This window comes from Lithobates pipiens, unplaced genomic scaffold, assembly GCF_037356315.1.
Source record: "Lithobates pipiens isolate NorthernLeopardFrog02 unplaced genomic scaffold, aLitPip1_a1.2 Scaffold_18, whole genome shotgun sequence".
Taxonomy (NCBI): domain Eukaryota; kingdom Metazoa; phylum Chordata; class Amphibia; order Anura; family Ranidae; genus Lithobates; species Lithobates pipiens.
Genome location: NW_027507758.1, coordinates 61,943,142 through 61,955,678, shown reverse-complemented (window position 1 = coordinate 61,955,678; position 12,537 = coordinate 61,943,142). Strand labels below are relative to the sequence as shown.

Sequence of the window (12,537 nt, the reverse complement as noted above, 5' to 3'; positions counted from 1 at the left end):
CCGTCTCTATATATGGTAGCTGTGCGGTACCTGACAGCAGACAACCAAACTTGAAAGCAGCGCCAAATAGTAATGTCCAGTCCTTCCACTTATGTGTTCTCCTTCCTCCGCCTTCTCTCTAACCTTTTACTGTGTATACTGGTCGCCGTCTAGCCAGGCCCCCGACATGTTTCGTCCAATAGACTTCCTCATGGGTTTGGCTATCCAGCTATCACAACCCCCCTTTTATTTAGAATCACATGCGACCAGTTCATCCCAGTAAAGGTAACTCCTCCCCCCCATGCTTTCCAATTGGTTGTTAAACCCTTCCGGCGGGTGGTTCTTAATCAATTCCTCCCCAACTCCTCCCCATCTCTATGTATAGAACCACTCATCACTACTTCATACACTACTCCCAATTGGATCAGGAAAGTGAATCATCGGCTGATCACCGCACATTTCCAGAGAGACCAAACCACCCACCTCTCTTTCCGATTGCTCTCCTCATCATTTACCTTATCCAAACAGTTATGGACGATTTATTTCGTCCACGCGCATGCGCGGACTTCCGGGGAAGCTCGTTCACTTCGCAGACTGATTGGATACAACCTCCCTCAACTGGGCGTCTCCGTCATCACGCTTGCGCTAGCCCACTCCACCCACGTCATCTTGCTACACCCGGGATTCACTAATAGACTGTGCAGGCGCCGGTCCCTACAAAGCCTCGTGGCGAGGAGAGCACAGTCTCCTCCCCATCGGCAGCCCCCTCCAATCGGAATCGCCAGTAAGCAAACCAGGGGGGATCGCTTACTGGCGATTCCGATTGGAGGGGGCTGCCGATGGGGAGGAGACTGTGCTCTCCTCGCCACGAGGCTTTGTAGGGACCGGCGCCTGCGCAGTCTATTAGTGAATCCCGGGTGTAGCAAGATGACGTGGGTGGAGTGGGCGGTCCGGGGTAAACGCGCTAGCGCAAGCGTGATGACGGAGACGCCCAGTTGAGGGAGGTTGTATCCAATCAGTCTGCGAAGTGAACGAGCTTCCCCGGAAGTCCGCGCATGCGCGTGGACGAAATAAATCGTCCATCACTGTTTGGATAAGGTAAATGATGAGGAGAGCAATCGGAAAGAGAGGGGGGTGGTTTGGTCTCTCTGGAAATGTGCGGTGATCAGCCGATGATTCACTTTCCTGATCCAATTGGGAGTAGTGTATGAAGTAGTGATGAGTGGTTCTATACATAGAGATGGGGAGGAGTTGGGGAGGAATTAAGAACCACCCGCCGGAAGGGTTTAACAACCAATTGGAAAGCATGGGGGGGGAGGAGTTACCTTTACTGGGATGGACTGGTCGCATGTGATTCTAAATAAAAGGGGGGTTGTGATAGCTGGATAGCCAAACCCATGAGGAAGTCTATTGGACGAAACATGTCGAGGGCCTGGCTAGACGGCGACCCGTATACACAGTAAAAGGTTAGAGAGAAGGCGGAGGAAGGAGAACACATAAGTGGAAGGACTGGACATTACTATTTGGCGCTGCTTTCAAGTTTGGTTGTCTGCTGTCAGGTACCGCACAGCTACCATATATAGAGACGGTGCTTTTGGTATTAACCTAGCCTGCTTCCAGAGTGCTCACCAATGCCTATGAGGGATGGATCTCCTGATTGATAAGTGGAATGTCTATTTGAAGTGCCTGATTTTAATTTGATCCATGTGAGTGTGATTTTAATCGATTCTTTTATTGAGATTAAAAACAGTTTTGCAATTTTGCACTATGGGAAGTCTCTTTTGTCTCCCCGAGGTAATTCTGAGATATTAAATCATTACCCTCTGCTGCGAAGTCTGTCACAAGAGTTGGCTGGAGAAATATTAATCATCTTTATTTACTAAAAGCGATTTTTGCCCGACACGAGAGTGCTGGGCAATACTGCTGGTGAGTGTTCTAAACAAGGGGGGCACGAACACCAAGGGTGCGGTGGAGGTTTTTCGTTTTATGGACACTTTGTTGTAGAACTTTCACTGGAAAAGGAGCCTTTGAACTAATGTTATTACCACTATAATTTTCATATTAGAAATTGATTGTTTCTGCTTGATTATTGAACTTTGGGAAAAAAAATTTTTTGGGACTTTGATCACTATTGCTCACATCGATATTAGATCACTAGTAGAAGAATATTATTTATATTTATATTTATTTTTTCTACTTATTCATTTTCTGTTACATATTTACTTTTTTATATTGCATTACCCTTATGTGATTGTTTATTATTATTTGTGGATATTTAATCACAATTTACTTCAATGTTTATTGTACTGTATTTATGCACATGCGTTTATAATTTTCACGTGGTTCATTTTGAACACTGTAGTACACTGTTATTCAGCAGTTTTCTTTTCTTTTAAGCGCCACAAGGTGATTTTCGTATTGTTATTGTCAGTTTTTCTCTTTTTTCACCTTCTGAGATATATATTCAAATATTTAAGTGGCAGCTGGGGGGAGGGGTGATTGAGCGCTGTGATGATATACTAGAGGGGAGGCCATTAATAGTGTATCTTGAGTTTTTCTTATATAATAAAACTAACTATATAGAACGAAAAAAAAATATATAGAGGGTATATGACTCTCATACAAAATCAATGCCTAAAGAGCAATCACCCAATTGTGCATATAGCAAACACAAAAAATATATTATGTGGAGAACATGTAGTCCATATGAAATATAAAACTACATATAAAAAAGTGAAAGTAAAGAGATTTTTTTTTTTTATATAGTCCAATAAGGTGTTCCAATGTGAAGACGATTATCATGTCACCACCGTGAATGCACACAAAGCTGAAGATCTGTGCCCGTCACCAGATAAGTGATGCGCTTACCAGAAATATGGACAATAACAGCCTTATTGACACTAGTCCACAGCAGGGTAATGAAACATCAAATCCCAATTCTGGCATCCACAATGGCCCTTAACATGGGTATATGGCGATACCGCAGCCTTTAGAGCTCCAATGATCAATGGTCACATATGTCTCCGGTAACACCATTAAGGAAAAAGAGATGCCTCCATAGCGTAAAAACTCTTTTTCCTTAATGGTGTTACCGGAGACATATGTGACCATTGATCATTGGAGCTCTAAAGGCTGCGGTATCGCCATATACCCATGTTAAGGGCCATTGTGGATGCCAGAATTGGGATTTGATGTTTCATTACCCTGCTGTGGACTAGTGTCAATAAGGCTGTTATTGTCCATATTTCTGGTAAGCGCATCACTTATCTGGTGACGGGCACAGATCTTCAGCTTTGTGTGGATTCACGGTGGTGACATGATAATCGTCTTCACATTGGAACACCTTATTGGACTATATTAAAAAAAAAAAAAATCTCTTTACTTTCACTTTTTTATATGTAGTTTTATATTTCATATGGACTACATGTTCTCCACATAATATATTTTTTGTGTTTGCTATATGCACAATTGGGTGATTGCTCTTTAGGCATTGATTTTGTATGAGAGTCATATACCCTCTATATATATTTTTTATAGTTAGTTTTATTATATATTGTTATTGGCGCAGCTTTCCATATTTTCCATTCAATAGGAGTTAGGTCTGGAGACATGGTTGGCCAGTCCATCACCTTTACCCTCAGCTTCTTTAACAAGGCAGTGGACATCTTGGAGGTGTGTTGGGGGTTGTTATCATGCTGGAATAATGCGCTGCGGCCCAGTCTCTGAAGGGAGGAGATCATGCTCTGCTTCAGTATATCACAGAACATGTTGGCATTCGTGGTTCCCTCAATGAGCTGTAGCTCCCCAGTGCCGGCAAAACTTATGCAGCCCCAGACCATAACACTCCCACCATCATGCTTTACTGTAGGCAAGACACACTTGTCTTTGTACTCCTCACCTGGTTGTTGTGACACACGCTTGACACCATCTGAACCAAATAGCTTTATCTTGGTCTCATCAGACCACAGGACATGGTTCCAGTAATCCATGTCCTTAGTCAGCTTGTTTTCAGCAATCTGTTTGCGGGCTTTCTTGTGCATCATCTTTAGAAGAGGCTTCTTTCTGGGACAAGGCTAATCAAGCAAACTGAAGAGATGTTGGGTTGGTGGGGGAGTATACCACTAATGAAGAAACCTCAGGAGCTAGACATACTATTGGTTGATGATCTATGCACAAAAGCAGACAAAAAGTAATAAACACTAGATGTGAAAATACTCAGGACACAAGTGAGATAGGAGAAAGGAGAAAGAAAAAAAAAAAGGGGGAAAAAAAATAAGAGAAGAAAAAAATTGAAAAGCGGAAAAAGGAACAATAGGGGACACAGAAAACAAAAATAACAAGGAGAAAAAGAGAAGACAACAATATACAGTAAAAATAAAAGAAAAGGAGCTGCGCCAATAAAAAACACTATATTTGTTGTAAAAGTCCCAGACTTATTAAATTAATAAGAGTCCATAACAAGAGGATCCTGGTGTTGAAGGAAAATCACTAAGCTTCAAACAGAACACACCACAGTGATTCCACACTTTCTTATCGCTAATGTACCCAGCCATCGACAAAAAGATGCACTTACCAGATGGTAGAGCATAAGGAGCATTATGGTAACAAGCCAATCGCAACCCCTCGCCTACACCAGATGTCTTGTAAATCAGGGACAAACGCTCCATATGCTGTGGATCCTTGGGATGCTCACGCTTTCACTCACACCCAATAGATATGTTCAAAATACAAAGAGAAAGAAGCTTCCCATAGTGTAAAAATCTTCAATAGTCTTTTAATTATAACGAAAATGCACTTACATAAAAACACAGATCGTATAGGTAACAAGCCGGCCGGCAAATCGGCAGCCCGTCGTGCTCTCGCAACAGCGTGGTGACGTCACAGCATGCCCTCCCAGACGCGTTACGTCAGACGTGACGTTTTCAATGGGTCTGGGACTTTTACAACAAATATAGTGTTTTTTATTGGCGCAGCTCCTTTTCTTTTATTTTCATTGTTATTGTGTATGTATCCCACAGTGGAGCAGCAGCCTTACAATTTTCAACATTCATTGTAATTTTATAATATTTTTTTTTAATCTTATTATTAAATTTTTTCTTTTTGAATTTTTTATTTTCATTATTATTATTCAGCATTGTCTCTAGGTCTGAGCGCGGTTTTATTTTATTTTTATTTTCAACAATATACAGTAGTAATAGCTCAAGATATTTAGAAATCCGTACATAATCATATAGTATACTGATACATGTGAATAGTCGTTGCAAGTTTACATAATTGAAATTAAGCAGTTTAATAACTTAAATGACTATATATGAAATGACATAAGCCGTTTGCATACTAGTATGGTTCCTGCCTGTCAGACTACAAGTTGTGTATAATGTGTAGTCCATAAATTCATTGCATATTATAGAGCAAGCATTGTATTATTTATTTCAAAAAAAGGTCCATCTCATAAGTATAGTTCATACCAGTAGGAATTCTAGTTTGCAAGTTGAAAATCCACCAAACCTCTCGCTCAGTTTGCGGTGGACATCACCTCCCCTTTGTGAGCCTTTGACCCCCTCCAAGCCAATAAATTAACATTGCCATCGTGAGCATGTTTGAAATGTTTTGAGACATTTGACGAACCTTTATCACTGCTGTAGGAGGCTCTGTGGTAGTGCTCACTAATTCTAACCCATAATGGGCGAGTAGGGCTACCTACATATTGCAGTTTACATGTCATGCATTCTATAAAGTAAACTACATTTGTGGTGCTACAACTGATGTAGCCTCAAATGTCAAACTTCCTGCCTGTATTACATGATACTACACTCTTATGTCCCTAATATGTCTGGCACAAAAACAGCAAGTTTTTATTCCACATATATATGAGCCCTGGACATGTAACCATACCTGTTAAACCACAGTATGATCTTGGCCACCTTGCTGCAGCTCAGTTTCAGGGTCTTGCCAATTTTCTTATAGGCCCTAGGCCATCTTTATGCAGAGCAACAATTCTTTTTTTTTTTTCAGATCCTCAGATAGTTCTTTGCTATGAGGTGCCATGTTGAACTTCCAGTGACCACTATGAGAGAGTGAGAGCAATAACACCAAATTTAACACGCCTGCTCCCCATTCACACCTGAGACTTTGTAACACTGAGTCACATGACACCGGGGCGTTAAAATGACTAATTGGGCCCAATTGGGACATTTTCATTTAGGGTAGTGCTCACTTTTGTTGCCAGCGGTTTAGACATTAATGGCTGTGTTTTGAGTTATTTTGAGGGGACAGCAAATTTACACTTTTATACAAGCTGTACACTCACTACTTTACAAAGTGTAATTTCTTCAGTGTTGTCACATGAAAAGATAGAACAAAATATTTACAAAAATGTGAGGGGTGTACTCACTTTTGTGAGATACTGTATATGATTTTCTTGAACAGCTCTTATATCTTCAGCGTGGCACTTTATTTTAAGGAGGCATTTCCCTTTAACATGCATAAATAAAAATCAGTCTAGTTATTTCCAAATCAGTCACCAGCGTCCAAGGATGTGGAGAAGCTTGATTTCACATTCATATGTATTGAGAGGTCACAGCTCAATGGCCTTCGCAGACAGCTTACGGCGCAGCCCCATCACAAAACCTTAATGCAGAGCAGGCACAGTGCCGATAGCGCCTTCACCCTCCAGTGCCCTAGGAACATGTCTGGAAGCTGTGTTCATAGGTGGTGGCTTTGCACAGCCATCGCACATTGTCTTCTTGATACTGTGGCTAATTTATTTGTTAAGGGTTTTTTCTTATACAATTTTACCTTGGCTTTTTATATGTGTTGCTATCAGTAGAAGAAAACAAAACTAGGCTTGTGTAGCAGAAGATACTTCTGGAGAATAAAGAATATAAAGCCAAAGTCATGACATCCTATATTTTGTTCTTCTTAATGTTATTATCATTATCCGCACCCTTTAGCTCAGTTGCCCTTTGTTGACAGCCCTTTTAAAATGACCTGGCTGGCTTAATGTAATTAAAAGGAAGAAAATAACAATGCTTGGTGCAAAACTAAATTCTAAAATTAGTGTATCCTAACATCTGCACTCACAATATTGTACACACCAATATTAAACTAAAAAGAAAGAGAAAGAGAAAGTGTTGGGCTGTCACTAATCACATAGTAAAGTGCATCTAGTGAAATAAAAAAATTAATTAATGACACTTAAAGAGTTAATTTAATTAATTTCATCAGTGGCATAGTGCAAAAAGACATCAGACATTCCCAATGTATGATCCATAAGGTGATATTCAAAACATGCACTTCAAATTCCTTAATGCTGCAAGTGATCACCACCAAGTTCTCTCCTCTGAGTTGAGCATAATCTGCTTCCTACCAGAAAAACTAGACCTTATTCAGATCTGCAGTCACCTTAGCAAGCTCACCCCTCACTCTTGGTATATAGTATCTTTCCTTTCCTCTGATGATATTGTTTAAATGTATTATTAAAATTCTTCACTAAAGATGCTCGGACAGGGTAATGTGGAGCATAGTAAAAAAAATAAACACTCAAGATTAAAAAACGATTAAGTCTACTCAGAAATCCACAAAAATATACAGGCATTCAGTATATACACTTGTCCTGTGCCCCATTGATGTCTGTTACGACGAAACGTGCATCTGGCGGAGGAAATGGAGGTGACTTCAGCATGCCTTCTGGGGCGCAGGATGAGTGTACATACTGAATAAATAACACTACTGGCATTTTTTATAATGTTCAGTGTGCATGAGGCCTTAAAAGTTGCAGTCTACTGCTATGACTCTCAAGTTAAGTCGATTTCAGCTCTTATTGATGCAGTGCACACCATCCTTAAACTAGAGAAGCAGCCTGTTGCTTTTACCATTTCAAGATTGGGGTCATAAAGGGACATTTTCTATTTTTCACCCATTTTCTAACGGTTTATTGACAAAGATTGGAAGTTCCCTGATAGGTTGTGTGCTTCCCCGTACCTCCCTGCTGGCTTTGTATTCATTTGGTGTGGATTTTGTTAAGTGGTGGTCCATTCCCTCTGTGAGTTCTTCCTTCTCTCTACTGCTTTTGGTGGAGAGTGTACCTAACTAACCTCAGCTATTTGCAGAGAGTGGCACTGTAACTCCTTGTCTTAAATATTGGGGAATATTCCTTACCTTATCCTTGTCTGAGGCATTAAAGATCAATATGGACCCTTTGATGCGTGTAATTTGGACTAAACACATGAGCTAAACTACCTTTTTATTAGTGGCAAGTAGAATTAACCTCATTAAAATGGTCCCCTTACCGAATTGTCTGTATGCATCTTCCAATATGCCCGTTACGGTGCCCAGGTTCTATTTTAGAACCCTGGACACCTTGTTCAGCTCCTTTTTATATGGGCCCAGAATAGAAGGAAGCTTAAATTCTCTACCCTACAGAGACTGCTATGGCATGTCCGAATATGTACCACTATTTTACAGCAGGGCAACTATGCCATTTAACTGATTGGCTGTCGCCTATTTCATCTACAGTAGTGGAGCCACATTTGGCATGTGTCGTTAAATTGAATAACTTGTTGATAGCTTTGGAGGCACCAAAGACAGTCCTAAAAAAAAGTGTGTTTGCCAGTTCTAAAGTTGGCCAGAGCGGCATAGAGAGAGTCCAAACACATTGTAGGATTTAAGAACACTGAAGCTGCACTTCCTACTTGGCATAAACCCATGTTTGCTCAATTGCTAAATTTTACGGATTACTCTTTCTTTCTCAGTTTGGGACTAACGTCTCAAAATGTTCTAATTACCCACTCATAGGCATAGTAAAGTTGCAAGGTACTGGAGGACTCGTATCTGAAGTCTATACCTATCTTTTAAATGCTTCTGTTAGCAAAAATCCACTGATCGTGCAATCCAAATGGCAACAAATCATACCATATTTAACAGAGGAGGATTGGGAAGAGGCTTGTTCCTCTCATTTACAGGTGTCTCCAGCCATTAATAACAAGTTAAGACAACTATACATGATACACTAGTCTTGCCTTACTCCGGTTAGGTTGCATGCTATGCATCGCATACCCAAGTCTGAGATGTAATCACACAAAAGCTGATTTTGCACATGTAATTTGGGTGTGCCCTGTCATAGCTTGTTACTGGAAGCAAGTGACGGATCTTCTGTCCTTAGTATTGTCATTAGCAGTTCACTGTACTCCTAGATTATGCCTCTTGAGTATTCTGGACGAGGAACAGTGGCATCACAGAGCTCTACTGAAAGAGACGTTGTTTCTGGCCATTGTACTTAAGTGGATTCAACCCAATCCTCCTCTTGTCCGTATGTGGATAAAAACGGTAACCTAAATACTGCCATACTTATATATGAACGCAGAGGGTGCCCAACAAAATATAATAAGATTTGGGATGTGTGGTGCACATCTACCCTCATCATTTCCAGTAATTGAGAAACCCATTGACTCGGACATAAAGTATAACTGTCAGAATTCAAATCTCTTAATGTTGATTTTTCATACCCAGGGAAATAACGGTAACTCATTTGAAAGCTTTATATATCTTTTATTTTCTGATCCAAGCAAGCTGTATTTACATTTTCAAATAATCTGATTCATGTCGATTCAAATGTACTTTATCTGCTATGGTGCTCATGTTGAGCATTTTGTCGTGTTTGTTACTGTAATGTACATTTGTTAATAAAGTGTTCTAAAAAAAAAATTTACCTAACTTAAGGACACAGCATAAAACTGGTTGAAAGCCCTCTCCAGAACTCAGTTTGGTGGGTCCCACCTTGCATCTGATTCTAGCTGTGATTTTACTTTGTCAGACAATGTCTGACTGGGGAAATTACCCTAACATTTTATAGTAAACTTTCCTCCTCCTTTGCCTTGTTTTTCGCATTAGCCTCCTGTTGGTTCATATGTCTTGGGCACTTTGAAGTGCTGTGACTGGTGTTAAGAGCACTTATCTTCTCCAGTGGAAGATGCCTAAGCAGCAGACTACTAAGTCATTTGACTCTTTATCAAGAAATGTCCCTTTCATTTCTCCACTCCCTCAACTTCAACATTGAGACCCTCTAAGCCTGGCTCCCTGTTCACTTGCCAAGTCGCACATTTCAAGTCTGCACTCTAGCTTCTCAGACAAGGCTTCCTCTGCATGAAGATGTGCCCCCCCCCCCCTCCACACTCACTTTTCAGAAAGGGAAATACCTGTTGGCTTCTCAGAATACCTGCTACATCCTTGCTTTCTTCCTGAGAACCTTGTGTCTCCTCGTGGACTAGCATATTGGCTCTTTTGCACCTTCTAGAGCAAAGTGGGATAGCCCTGGTACCTGCAGTAGAGGAGCCCAAGGGTTTTACACCAACCTGTTCACGGTCCAAAAACCTAAAAAAGGACATTTGCCCTATACTGAACCTCAAAGCCTGGAATATATTCATTTTGGTTCACAAATTCTACTGTATTTAGAATTGACAAGATCTGTCATTGCTTACCTTTATTAGGGGCTTTTTTGGCTATATAAGATGTGTACTTGCATGTATCCATCTTTCCAGCAATCAGTTGTGTTTTCTGAGGATTGCTGTAGGGCCTCTACACCCTGGGTGTTCACCATGTGTTGTCTATGTAGACAACTATTAGCCCTATAGCCCTATTGCACTCTTCTGGAATCTCCGTTTTTGGACACTTAGACAATCTCCTGTTGAGGGTTCTGTTGGCGAGGGCTCGGTCAGTCAACATATCTCTGATTTGTCAAGATGTAACAGAGGTTCAGGTGGTAGCCTACTTTAAAGCAGTTCCAGTTGCCTTATTTTACTCCAGATCTTTGCAACACAGTTTTCTGTCATCGTGGAACAAATCTGTCCTGTCTATGGCCAAGAATCTGAAGAGTATTTTTTTCATATCTTCTGGAAGAGTCTTAAGACTGATGCCAGCAGATCCTGACCTTGGCAGAACTATGCCTCCCAGCCTTGTTAACCATATGCAAGTTAGGCTTAGACAATGGGTCAATGATTTACTCTTATGTCAAAGGTGGAGGATCCTGGTTGTGATACATTTACTCTCCCAGGTTCAACAAGCTTGACAGATTTGTTTCCAGGAGCAGGGGTGCTCTGTACCCACTCATCTATACCTTTTTGTCCTCTGAAACGTCTTCCTCTTTTTCTTTGAGATTCCTATTATACTCAAGGCTAGGAAGTACTCTTCATACAAGGTTTATTCAACATGGAAGTCATGGGACAGATCTTTTCATTGCAGTTGGGCCTGGGTCAGCATTCAAAAGTCAAGTCTCCGTGCTTTCCATTCTGACTCCTAGATCGATTGACTCTTGATTAGGATCTTTGTGCAGCGAGTATCCCTTGGGTTTCCCCTGTGACTCTGTGGGATCTAAATCCTGGTTCTCTCTAGTAGTTCTCTTGTAATTGTCACCTTTGCTAGGTGATTGTCTAAACTGGTAGCTTTGACTTGTAAAGAACCCTTTTTTAGTCTTGCATATAGACAAGGTGGTGTTGAGGCCCTGGGCTATGCACCACTTCTTGCCTAAGGTAGTCTCTGCATTTTACCCTTACCCCAGGACATGGGATGTGGTTCTGGCTGTGCATGTCTGTCTATCAACCACTACTTCTTTCAGAAAGACTGATTGACTTTTTTTAAATTCACAGTAGATCCTAAAAGGGCACCATAGTTTCAGGATTGCCATTGTTCAAACTTATGGTTTCAAAGATCTGGTTCCCTCCTTCCCTATTAAGGTTCACTCTACTAGATCTGTGAGTTCCTCTTGGGCTTTAAGGCATTGCGTTTCTAAGATTTGTAAGGCTTCTGCCTGGTTTTCTATTTACATGTTCTCAAAGCTTTTCAAGGTGGACATTTCTGCCTCATATGAAGCCAGCTTCAGGCATAAGGTCCTTCAGGCAGTCCCAAGTTTTCTGTTTCTTTGGGCCTGTTAATGTTTGCCTGCTGTTGTCCACCCCCCTTTTTTTTTTTTTCTATTTTTGTTTGCGAATGTCCAATCCCCCTGTAGGTGGCAGGATAACCTGAAGGTTTGTTTTCCTTTGTTTCTCGATCAATTCCAAGAAAGCAATTTTATGGCGAATGTAAAATTCTATTATTATTTTTTTTTTTTTTTTTGCTTTCAGGATTTGGCCAAAGAATCACCAGTTTCAGTTGTTATTTTTTACCATTGAATGCAGCTGGTGATGACTCTGGCACATCAACCACTACAACTGCCTAAATAGGCATTACTGTCTGCTATAGTAGCAACTCTGTGTCCAGATACAAATTACTAGCGAGTATAAACCGATATTGTGGCTGCTACAGAGTTGCTAGTGTGACTTGATCAGAAGGCCTCATGTTGGGGGTAGTAAAAATCCACAGCTGAGCTGTGTTTTTCCTTCCCCCTTAAGCTGCAATATGCAGTGGACAGGGTGTAGGTAAAAAATAATATATGCATGGGAGATCTATATATAGATATATATCTATCCCATAAATATCCTATCCCATACATATAATTTATACCTACATAGGGGTGTTTATATGCTGTGGGCGCAAAGAAAAACTACACAACATGTTATCTGTCAA

General features: G+C 40.8%; 1 protein-coding gene across 1 annotated transcript in view; it reads left to right on the top strand.

The window, feature by feature from the left end:
- Window positions 1-12,537, top strand: part of INTS7 (integrator complex subunit 7) — a 128,701-nt gene that overhangs the window by 115,003 nt on the left and 1,161 nt on the right. The window lies entirely within an intron of this gene.